We start from the raw sequence: 11,470 nt of genomic DNA, 5'->3' as shown, positions 1-11,470 counted from the left end.
AAAGAGTTGAATTATGTTATTATTATACACCTTTTTAATTTTAATTTTTAAAACTTTTATTTTATTTATTTATTATGTTTATTTTTTTTTTTAATTTGACTAAATTCGTTCAAGCCACTTGCCACTTGTTTAAATATGTGCTCATTAATACGAGTAAGTTTAATAACTTTATTCTCGGTACCAATTCCCTATATATATAAATATATATATATATATAAAGGTATGTTGAACAATAAATAATAATAAAAGTAATCAAAGATGCAAAAATTAAAAAAAAATACACTTAAATATATTTTAAAATTAAGGATAATACTTACATGTAGGTACAGTTTATTGTGATGTTAAATATGATTAGTTCAGCTAAAATATTTATAATTATAATTTGTAAGTACTTACCACTGTTTCCTGTTCGGGAGTAAGTCTAATAAGAAAGGTATGTTGATTGATATTAAATAAAAATAAATTAAAAAAAAATAATATATACATATATTCATATAAATATTAAAAAAAAAAAATAATTAAAAAAAAAAATAATTAAAAAAAAAAAAAACAAATGAAAAGGAAGCTTAACGAATATGAAAATTATTTTACGAGATTTTTAATGATTTTGAATGGCTCAAAATTTAAGAAATTAATATAATATTTACTTTAAAACTGCTGTTTAGATATGTACTTTAATAATGCAATATGTTTAAATAAGCATCTAACTTAAAACTATTTACTATAATAAACAGATATTCATAAAATACTACTGAACGCGTCACGTAGTAACTCGGCTTTCTTCGCAACGAGAATCGGGCGAGTCGAAGTAAGTATCATGTAGGGGTGTACCCACATTTACACAATACGCTCGGCTTAGCTCGTGTTCCCTCGGCTTAACTCGGCACAAGGTACTGGGCGAGTCTAAGTTTGCTGTCGGAGGTGTGTACGCACTCGATAATAAGTTTTATGAAGACACTAAAATCACTAAAAACACTAAGAAAATAGCCTAAAACACAAAACTAATAACCCCAGCGTGCAAAACAGAAAAAACTGGACCAGGTAGTGGGGATAATTGTTTAAAACTAGCACTATAGAAAATTAGAAAAAAGTTTTTTTGCAAGAGCAAGATAATACGTTTTATGATAACACTAAAATAACTAAAAACACTAAAAGATTACACTAAAACACAAAACAAATAACACCAGCGTGCGCGGAAGAAAAAACTGGACCGGGTAGTGGGGATAATTGTTTAAAATTAGCACTATAGAAAATTAGAGAACGGTTTTTTGCGAGAGCGGCATAAAGTTGTGGCGGTTTAAACGGCTGTTCGATTGAAGTAATTGAATCAAAATACCGCACCAAAAATGAAACAGCCTCTTGCGTTTATAATGGGCTATATTGAAAGGTTGTTTGATTATTGGTCAAAGGAATATTATTTTTCAAAGCTTTCCTAATATGAAATATTTCCATTTTATTTACTTTTAACCCTTTATTATCTGTGTGTAAGATTTTAACTTCGGTATTTTTATTAAAGTCATGATTAAAAATGATTTGTATCAACTATTGCGTATCATTGCGAATTCGAAAAAAATGTTTTTGTGATAAAAAAAAGTCGGTTAGCGGTTATATACAAATATTAAAAAACATTTAGTAAAATGTTTAACCTCAAAGTGAATGCATAAAATTTCTATACAATTAAGTTAACCCTATTAACAACGATTTGTTTTGAGCCCGAAAATACGTAAAACTTAAAGTTTATGCTTAAATAACATAACTTTTTTACTGTAACAAAAACTAATCATAGTTTAAACAATTTGAAAGACGTCGCAAAAGCGATGAAACTGGTGATTGGTTATTCCAAATTTGCGGATTTAAGAATCATTCGACTTTTATTTATACAACAAATATTACAAAACAAACAAACCATCACGCCGTTTCCCCTTAGGAGTAGGCAGAGAGGATAAAACGCCATAACACTCTATCTTGGCATACAGACCTCGCTTCCTCTACATTCATACATCTTCTTATGCACGTACGTCGATTATTCCTACTTTTGACATGTCGATCCTTTTAGCCGTTCTTTTGCTGTCCATTCGCAAATAACAAATATTAATTTAAACATATTACAACAAAGATAGAGAACATTGAAGAGATGGGCTTATGACCTGTCAGTGGCTGGATTAATTGGTCACTTTACACACTGTGCAACATTCACCATTTTGCTTAAATTTGAACATCTTAATTTCTTAAATTCTTGATGATTCAATCTTTTGATGTTTGTGAAGTTGTTTAGAATGTTCTCCATCTCTGATGTTAATATAAACAGATGGTTGAATTTAGTTGTTGTCTACAAAAATTTAGACTCCCTCAAAACATGGCTAACAAATACTAACCATATTAAATGAAGTAGTTAGTGCATTAAATGCATTTAAATTTTGATTTCTGATCGATTTTTGTTTAGGCTTTAGCCAAATGCAAGTCTTGCCAAACCACCCTACGATAATGAGTAAACGCAATGTAGAATGTTGACATAAACTTTATTAACTCTAAACCCCAACAATTTTGAATCACTTTGTGGCTACCCAGTTGAAAGCCATTGTTTTTAGGCTTGCCAAATAGTTCATATCTAAAATGAGAATCGCGGTTCACAGATAATATTCCTATTTCTACAAATAGCACTATCGTTATTATTTGAGACATTCTCTTCGACTTTAATTAAATTGAAATTATTTTATGAAAATAAATATATTTATTTATTCACTCACGAATAATTTATTTATTGACATTTATTGAGACACAAGTCTCCTTCATGGGACTGAAGCTGAGTTCTCATTAAGTCCTGTGTTGAGTTGTCAGTGCGTCTGCCTACCACGCAAGAGGTCTCGGGTTAGATTCCCAACATCTTTTTTTTCTTCTTCTTTAGTCTTATTCTCTCCACTGCTGGATAAAAGCTCTATCTAAACGTCTCCTTTCCTTCCTATCACCCGCTTTCGTCATCCATGTTTTACCGGCAATAGCAATTACAGACTAGAAACCATGTATGTAATACAAAAAAAACGATTCCCGACATGTTGTATGTAAAATATATATTAAAAAAGGTGTTTTCACAATACAATATTCTATACTCCCCGAAGCGTACCTAAAGCGTAAGACTGGTCATCTTATCTTCCTGTGACAAAACTGATCAAGATACGCTGGAATTGGTGTACCGATGCAGTGCCCTATGCTTCATTAGGTACGGAAAGAGAATAATGATGATGAATAAAGTACAACAACAATAATATAATACAATAGTATAGCAAAAACGTTATTAAAAAACAACTAAAGTCTGTTTATTCTTACAAAAAACTACCCAACGGAGAATAGCTTATTTCACACATATCATCTTAACCTAAACGGTACGGTAAAATTTCGGAGGATTTACATTTATTTGATTCGTTAGTTTCTATTTAAATAAGGAATTATTTATTTTTGGTTTTTTGTTTATAAAACTCCATAGTTAATGACTACTAAAAATATTAATAAAAACGCCTCTGTTGTTATATAATTAAAAAATATATACAGTAACGTTCGTATTGCTTACGCTACTCTGTGTGTGTATAGTACATTGACTAGGTTGAGCCATTCAAATTTTTTTGGTACCTACTGGGCCCTAGTTAAAATATTGCAATGCCTACTGTGAGTGCCAATATTGTCCCAGCCCCATAATAACAAATGAGCTGTCATCGTGTGTGCATGTGCCTTTGATATTCTCACCGCGATCGCAAACAAGTTATTTTTGCGATCAATAACTTATTAAATCCACTGTGTCGTGTAATCGAATATAATATTAAAAAAACCACGTCAAGTGCCCCTCCTTCCTGACCACAGGATCTGATCTGATCCTGACTGCCACGAGAGAAGTACCAAACAATAAGGTACTCCAACCCCAGTACAAGGGAGGTAATTGCATTCATTGTGTTAGGGTTCGGTGGCAAGTAAATAAAGATAACGCATTCCGTGAACCAAAAAAATTCGAGCGTTTATCTGCCAACAGGCGAGTGGTGCGATCTCGTATAATTTACCCGAAAATTTTCATTTTGGTGAACATTTTCAACGAGTTGTAAATAACTCACTATTAGATAATGGAAATCAAGTAAGAGTAGAGTGGAGTTTGAAGCTCGTACCTTTGATCCGTGAGTCTGGAACACTAGCAGTGGGACCACAACCCGATTCAACACAAGTTTATTATGGGAACTGGATGTATCCTAAAGCCCTTAAGAGCGCTTTGTTCCCATTTTGATACTCTACCGAAAAAAAACCGACTAAATCGGTTCAGTTTCGAGGTGCGGAAAACGCGACAGCAAAACGTTAATTTTGTCGATTTTAACTAACCACAATTTATCCGACGTGCAGTTGTCTTTTTCGCACAGTATCGGGGAGATGTTTGCGAGAGAGTGACAGAAAAACAATATTCATTTATCTATTTATTAATATTGTCTTGCACTGCATAATCCTCTTAAGTTTTCAAGGACAAAGTCGTTGAGAGGTTTATGACCAGATTTTCCTTGGAGGGAGAGATTTGTGTTGAGAACACCTTGATGATTTCAAATAATTTGAGTTGGTTATTTCATGTATATCAAAAAGTATGGCTAGTGTTGCGAAATCACGGATCAAAAGTCCAAGGTTCAAACCCTACGCTACACGTTGAAAATGTATGAAAAAATCAATAAATCTAGTGCAGGAAGAAAATACTAGAATACGTTAGTATGAAGAAAATTCAGACCACTTTTTCTCTTACGGTCAGTCTCGTGATGTCCTGAGCACTCTGTTTCCATCCATGGCCCACGAGTTCGACGACGTCGTCAGTCCGTCTCCTTTGTGGTCTCCCTACATTCCTTTTACTTTCGCAGGGTCTCAAATTTAGTATTCTGGGCGTCCACCTATCGACTTGTCTCGCCACATGACCGGCCCACTGCCATTTTTGTCTTTCCACTCTTTCTGCGATATCGGTCACCTTTGTACGGCGTCTTATCTCCTCATTCCTTATTCGGTCTCTTAAGGAGACGCCCAACATTTGTCTTTCCATAGACCACTGAGTGCACTTAATTTTGTGAACACTTCTAGCAGTGAGCGACATGGTTTCAAGACCGTATGTTGCTACTGGCAGAACACAAGGCCAATATAATATACTATACGAAACAATACAAGAACTAAAAAGCTCATAAATGTAACTCATAGTATGATAGTGTCCATTTATCACAAATTACCATTATGTTCCTTAAAGATTTCAATATAAATTCAGTACATAAAATTCCCTTTTGCTCAACATAAATTTGTTTCAAATAAAATAAAAGGTTTTGTTAATTTCCCCAAACAGTATAGGCTGCCTAAATGTAAATTCGTTCTGAATATTTTGATTGTGTATAATTTTCCCGCTATAAAATTTACTTCCCGCGTTCCGTGACATTTGACCAATGCTCAGTTTTATTAAAATTATCAAAAACATGATTTATCGCTTCCGATTTTTTAACATAAAAGAGAAATTTATGCCTTCGATCAAATGAGTTTTATCATTACTCTTTGTTTCAATGCATTTAATAAAGCGGTAAAAATTTCTTTTGGGGTAAATAAAAATGCTATTAATTTTGAAGCATGTCTGATTTTTCTTTTTAAATTGAATGTAATATCATTTTGGAAGTCGGAATTCACACAATTTAAAGCCTGCTTGGTAATATTTTTTTGTTTTGTTTTTCAATTTACTTTTAGTGCTGAAGAATCGTGTTTTAAACAAATTAAACAATTTGCGTATCTGAGAAGCATGTTTTCAAGAGATGGACGAGTAGAAAAAGATGTTGAAAGGAGAATGAGTGCCGGCAGCAAAATGAACGGCGCACCAAGCACAGTAATTGCTAATAAAAGTATGTCAAAAGAAGTACTTAGTGCACAACGGGGTTTTAGTCCTAACACTCATACATATGTAGAAATAAAACATAGAACTGGGAAAAAAGGAAGGATTAAAACAGAGAGGATGTGGTCAAAATGCGATCGATTATACGAATGTGCGAGAAATCATGACAGGGTTACGAATGATGAAATCAGACGAGAGTGAAAATCTTAGATAGGTGTAATTGATAAGATTAAAAAAGGGTCATGTTGAACAAATAGACGACGAAAGAATTGTAAAACAAATGGCTAGAATGAATGGTAGGGTAGGACGTGGATGATCAAGAGAGACTTGGCATGATCAGATAAATCAAAATTTTAAGTCTGGTCATGTCAAAAGAAGACACAACCGAAGGGCATGTATGACAAGCTGCATGAATATGGAGGATGCTAAATCCATCCTCTCTGCCTACTCCTGCGAGAAATGTCATAATGGTAGTAGTAGTACAAGTTATGTAATACTTTTTCTGTGTACAGACGGATGAAGATTTCAGTTCTGGGTGTAAAATAGAAACAGAATTCTGAACAAGTGTTTTCGACTCGACGGTTGCTGTCGAGCAAAAATCCTGAATATGAAAATCAAATAGAGATAAGCCCCTCCTTTTTTTAAAGGGGTTGGCGTATTGGCCTATAATTTTTGGGATCCTAAATTTGATTCCTGGCTATGTGGACGTGAAATATTTTTTTATGAAAACTGCAATATTTCATGGTTACTGGACTGCCACATGAAGCTTAAGCCTGATCGCTGATTCTTCAACAGATTATTGAAATTGTTAACCAATGCAGCGCAACATGCATCACCGGATGTGGAAGAGGAATGATGATGATAACCATGTTTTACTAAGAAGAGAACCCTTTTAATACCCTTTCCGCTCTAATCTTCTTGCTTCCCCTTTCACAGTAGTAGCTGTTCGATTGTGGAATAATCTATCCACTAATGTCAGAGACGTCGTTTTATTATGTGCATTCAAATCAATATTGAAATATCACCATAAATATGCTTATTTTTCCTTTCACATTCTTTTTGCCTTCTCATCCCCTCTTTTCTCTTCTTTCCACAGTAAGGTGTAAATTTTTAGTTAATTTTTGTATAAAATCAAATAATTCTGCATAATAACCTAAAATATATGTTCATGTAATGTAAAAGATTTCCACTGAGAAGCCATGTAAATTGGCTTCATGAGTCATGTAATAAAAAAAAATATACCTGTATATTAAATGTAAATAAATATATAAAATAATAATTTTTGTGCCACAAATAGTGTTTTTTAATATAAAGTCCCTTCTTGCAGTGTACTCTTTAATAAACATTGACTTTAAGGTAGAAACTAACTTACATTTCTTTTATTAGATTATTAATTTATATATCGTGATTTTCGTGGAAATAAAACTTTAAAGGCAAGAGAAAGAAGTTCTTTTTAAAATGAAATTTATTTATGGTTCACAAACAATAATCAATACATGCGAAAAATGTATAATAATTAAAATTTGTTGTGTTTGGATTTTGTTCATCAGTTACATGTGATCAGCAATAAACAAAAAGTTGAGTGTTTATTTTATAATACATCTTATTAAGATTGTTAACATTATCGAGATACAAGATTACAAAACTTATACATAATATTACTCGTATGTTTGTTCGCATATTATAAAAGATCTACGTTTCTAGCTCATGTTTTCTATATAGGGGAGGTCCAGGCAAAGTGGATGGGTTAAGATAAATATTAAATTTAACGCACAAAACATCCTCCTCCAAGCATCTTTGTCGGCTGTCGGCTTCTGTGTATTCTCCCAAGTCAGGTTCACGTCCCGCAGTTTTGACACGAACTGCGAACGTCTTACACGAACTGGACGTCGAGAACCTGATGCCTTGTAAAGTAGGCTAGCGTGGTTAAGGCTCTCAGGAGGCATCCGCAGAATATGGCCTAGCCAACCGTATCGCTTCCGCTTGGTGACGGTTGTCACCGAAGTTTGCTGTGTCCATTCTTTTATTACTCTATTCCGCACAAAGTCAAACCACCGCACACCCAAGATTCTTCTGAGACACCTAATCTCAAAACTCAGTATTTTGCTGTTTTGGGCCCTAGTAAGGTGCCAAGATTCGCATCCGTAGAGAAGAATAGGTGTTATGCATGCGTTATATAGGTGGCATTTGGTTTTTACTGAGTAAATATCCGATCTCCAGATAGCCTTCATTCTATTAAATGTGGCGCCTGCTATTCCTAGCCCAACTCCCAGTTCTTTTTGAAAACTGCCATTTTCCGTAACCTATACTTCCAGGTATTTGAAACTCTCGACCCTTTCGATGGCTTGGTTTGACAGAGTCAGGGGATTTTGGGCATCAAGGCACAAAGTATTACACAGTACATAGGTTTTTGCAATATTGATTTTTAAACCCATGCATGCGGAGTACCTATTTAAGTTATCTACAGTGGCCTGAAGACCCCCGATTGAATCGTCAATTATAACCGCATAATCGGCATACTCTAGGTCGCAGAGTTTTTGGGAGGAGATGGATCCTCAATCTAGTGGAATTGACTTCCTTAAGATGAAGTCCATGGAGATTACGAAAAGAAACGGTGCAAGGACGCAACCATGACGAACTCCGGTGGTGACCTCAAACCAATCTGTGACAACATCGTTGATTTTGATTCGGAATTTGCTCTGCAATAATGAAATAAAATGAGAGTTTTCTCAACTAAAAATGTTTTTTATAAAAAACAATCCAAAGGCCTGAAATCAAAAAAAAAGAATAAAAAATCACAAACGCAACCGTGGCCTTATTCTGTAACTAATTTATTTTATAAATTTATTCGTATCGTATGTGAGGTAACACGATTACGCGAAATACGATTTTGATTGCGTTAGAGTGCGATGGTTGTATGACGAACGAACAAATTTACGAAACGAAATTGTGATTAAATAAGCCTGCAAAAGTAAGAACAATGTCCACTGTATGAGGTGCACGATTTGTTAGCCCAAAATTTTCTAATGACTACATTAAATCTAATCCTCTAATATAATATAGATGACTATTGTCCATGCGATGATATTTCTTCACAGAGTATAGAACATCTGTTATTTCAGTGCCCATTTTTCAGTTTGCAACGCCATAATCTTGAAGCAGAATGCAGGAAAGATGGAATATCCTTAACAGATATCCACACTGTAGTAAAAAGTAGTTATCACGCGCCATTGTTCTTGAACTTTGCAACAATGGTGATTGGACTCATAAAGGTAATAAACCAAAATCAGTGATCGAACATCCCATTTCCAAGACAAACAAAAACTTTATTTTTTCCGAGTACCTTAGCCTTGTACATGACACGTAAGGCTACTAAATACAGGGGTCCAAATATATTTAAAAAAAAAAAAAATCCTCTAATATATTCAATAAAATTTCATCACGAAGCGTATATTGTCATCTGATTTCTTAAAAATTTTATCTGCTGCGCCGGTAGATTTACTTTTATGTTTGTTCAGATTCGATATAGAAAAAAAAATCCCGCTGACTTTTTAAAAATAAAAGGGAAACAAGACTAAAATGTTTTATGGGTGGTCAATTAAACGATATTTTGTTTGAATCATAAATGGCATAACACGTTATATCGATAAAAATCATTTTGCAACTTTTTTGATCGAATTTACTAAGTTTTATATCAATTTCGGATCCTATCGTTCTTCTTGTTCAACCGTATAGAGACTTCAAGAGAAAGGTACAATGTTGTGATTTTCAAAAATAATAAACTCATTTGCTATGCCCGGACCATCCGCTTTGCCTGGGTCTCCCCTACTTACACAATTTCTTCTTTGCAAGGACACGCACAAACAAGACAACACAAACTTAGCGGAATACTTGATCACATGTAATTTTTTTTACAATTGAATACCTTAAATCAATCAAATCTTGGCAACACCATGATCGAGTTACAAAGAACGAAAAATATTTATTAGCGTACAATGAAAGCACCCACCCCGAAACTGGATACATGGTTTTTTAGGGTCAGACCGCGAAATTTCAAAGGAACATTTTTCATGGTAAGCTTTAAAAAAATTCTTAATAAAATTTTTCCAAAAAATCATTTTAAAAACAGTGTTTTTTATGATCTCGAAATGGAGTAAATCTTTAATTTTTCAGACTAGCATTTCTCCCGTAAACCCCTACCCCTCCCCGAAAAAAAAATGCGATAAAAACGTATTTGACCAACGAAGCACTACGCGCCAGACGCGGACAAGGGAAGTGACTGGGTAGGAGAGGGGTATGGGTTTGTGGAGACTTCAACACTACTGTCTAAATTTACTGATGAAATAAATAAATACCTAAATGACGGAAAGTACGTGGGTGTACTTTTTATTGATTTTAAAAAGGCATTTGATACCCTGGATCATTAAACCTTGGCAATAGCAATGGATGAATGTGGGATACGAGGACCATTAAAATTGTGGTTCTAAAATTATCTACAAAATAAGAAAATACAAGTCAAGATAAATGACGAACAAAGTAATCCAATCACTTCAAATACTGGTGTGGCAACAGGCTCAATATCAGAACCAGTTTGCTACATAATGCAGGTAAATAGTCTTCCCAATGTTATCGAAAAATTTACCAAATACATATTTGCTGACGACACGCGCTGACAAAGATATTACACATGTTGAGAAAAATATTCAATCGGACTTAAATAATATCATGAAATTGGCTCACGATAATAGGATAATACTGAACATAAATAATACAAAAGTGATGCTTATTCATTCTACACATACAAGTAAACAAAACAAAATACTTAATGTTAAAGGTCACGATTATGAATGTCTCCATTTGAAAAATCACCTTGTACATGTCAAACGATAGAAATGGTCAAACAATATACATATCTAGGCTTAACTATCGAAAATAATTTTCATTGGAAATTACATGTAGAAAGTGTTTGCCAAAAACTAAAGGCGGTACTTATAAAATTTAATCATTTGAAATTCTGTGTTCCGCGGGCCATCCTGTACTGTTTATACCATGCGCTGGTTGAGTCAATTATATCATATGGAGTGAGTTGTTACGGGCTAACATTTACAACGTATACAAATAGGATAACAAAAATTACAAATTAGATTTCTTAAAATGTTAGCAAGTAAAACCTACATGATTACTTATCAAAATGACTACGAAAATCTTTTCCCGATGTGTTAAGTTTTGACGGTAAAGAATATGATCTACTATCGCCTGGTAACAGAGGACTACATGGATTTCTACAAAACGCCAATATCACATAAGCATGAAACGCGTCAAAAAGTGAAAGGAAATTTCATAGAAAGAAGAGCTATAAATGCGTATGGAGAGAGGACCAGGGCGAATATACTCCCGCATAGTAAATAGACTCCCGGACGAAATAAAGAATAGTGATATAAATAAAAACAAAGTAAAATTGGTTTTAAAAATCTTTTTCTTAAATTCCAAGTTTAATGTGTAAAAAAATTAAAAATGGGGAAACCAAACAATTTAAAACATTGTCAAAAAAATTGTTTGTTTATTGTTTTAAATACATATTTCGGTATCAAAAAAGAC

This window comes from Micrasema longulum, unplaced genomic scaffold, assembly GCF_059751315.1.
Source record: "Micrasema longulum isolate JH-2025_06_02 unplaced genomic scaffold, ASM5975131v1 h1tg000543l, whole genome shotgun sequence".
Classification (NCBI taxonomy): Eukaryota; Metazoa; Arthropoda; class Insecta; order Trichoptera; family Brachycentridae; genus Micrasema; species Micrasema longulum.
This window is presented reverse-complemented; position numbering follows the sequence as displayed.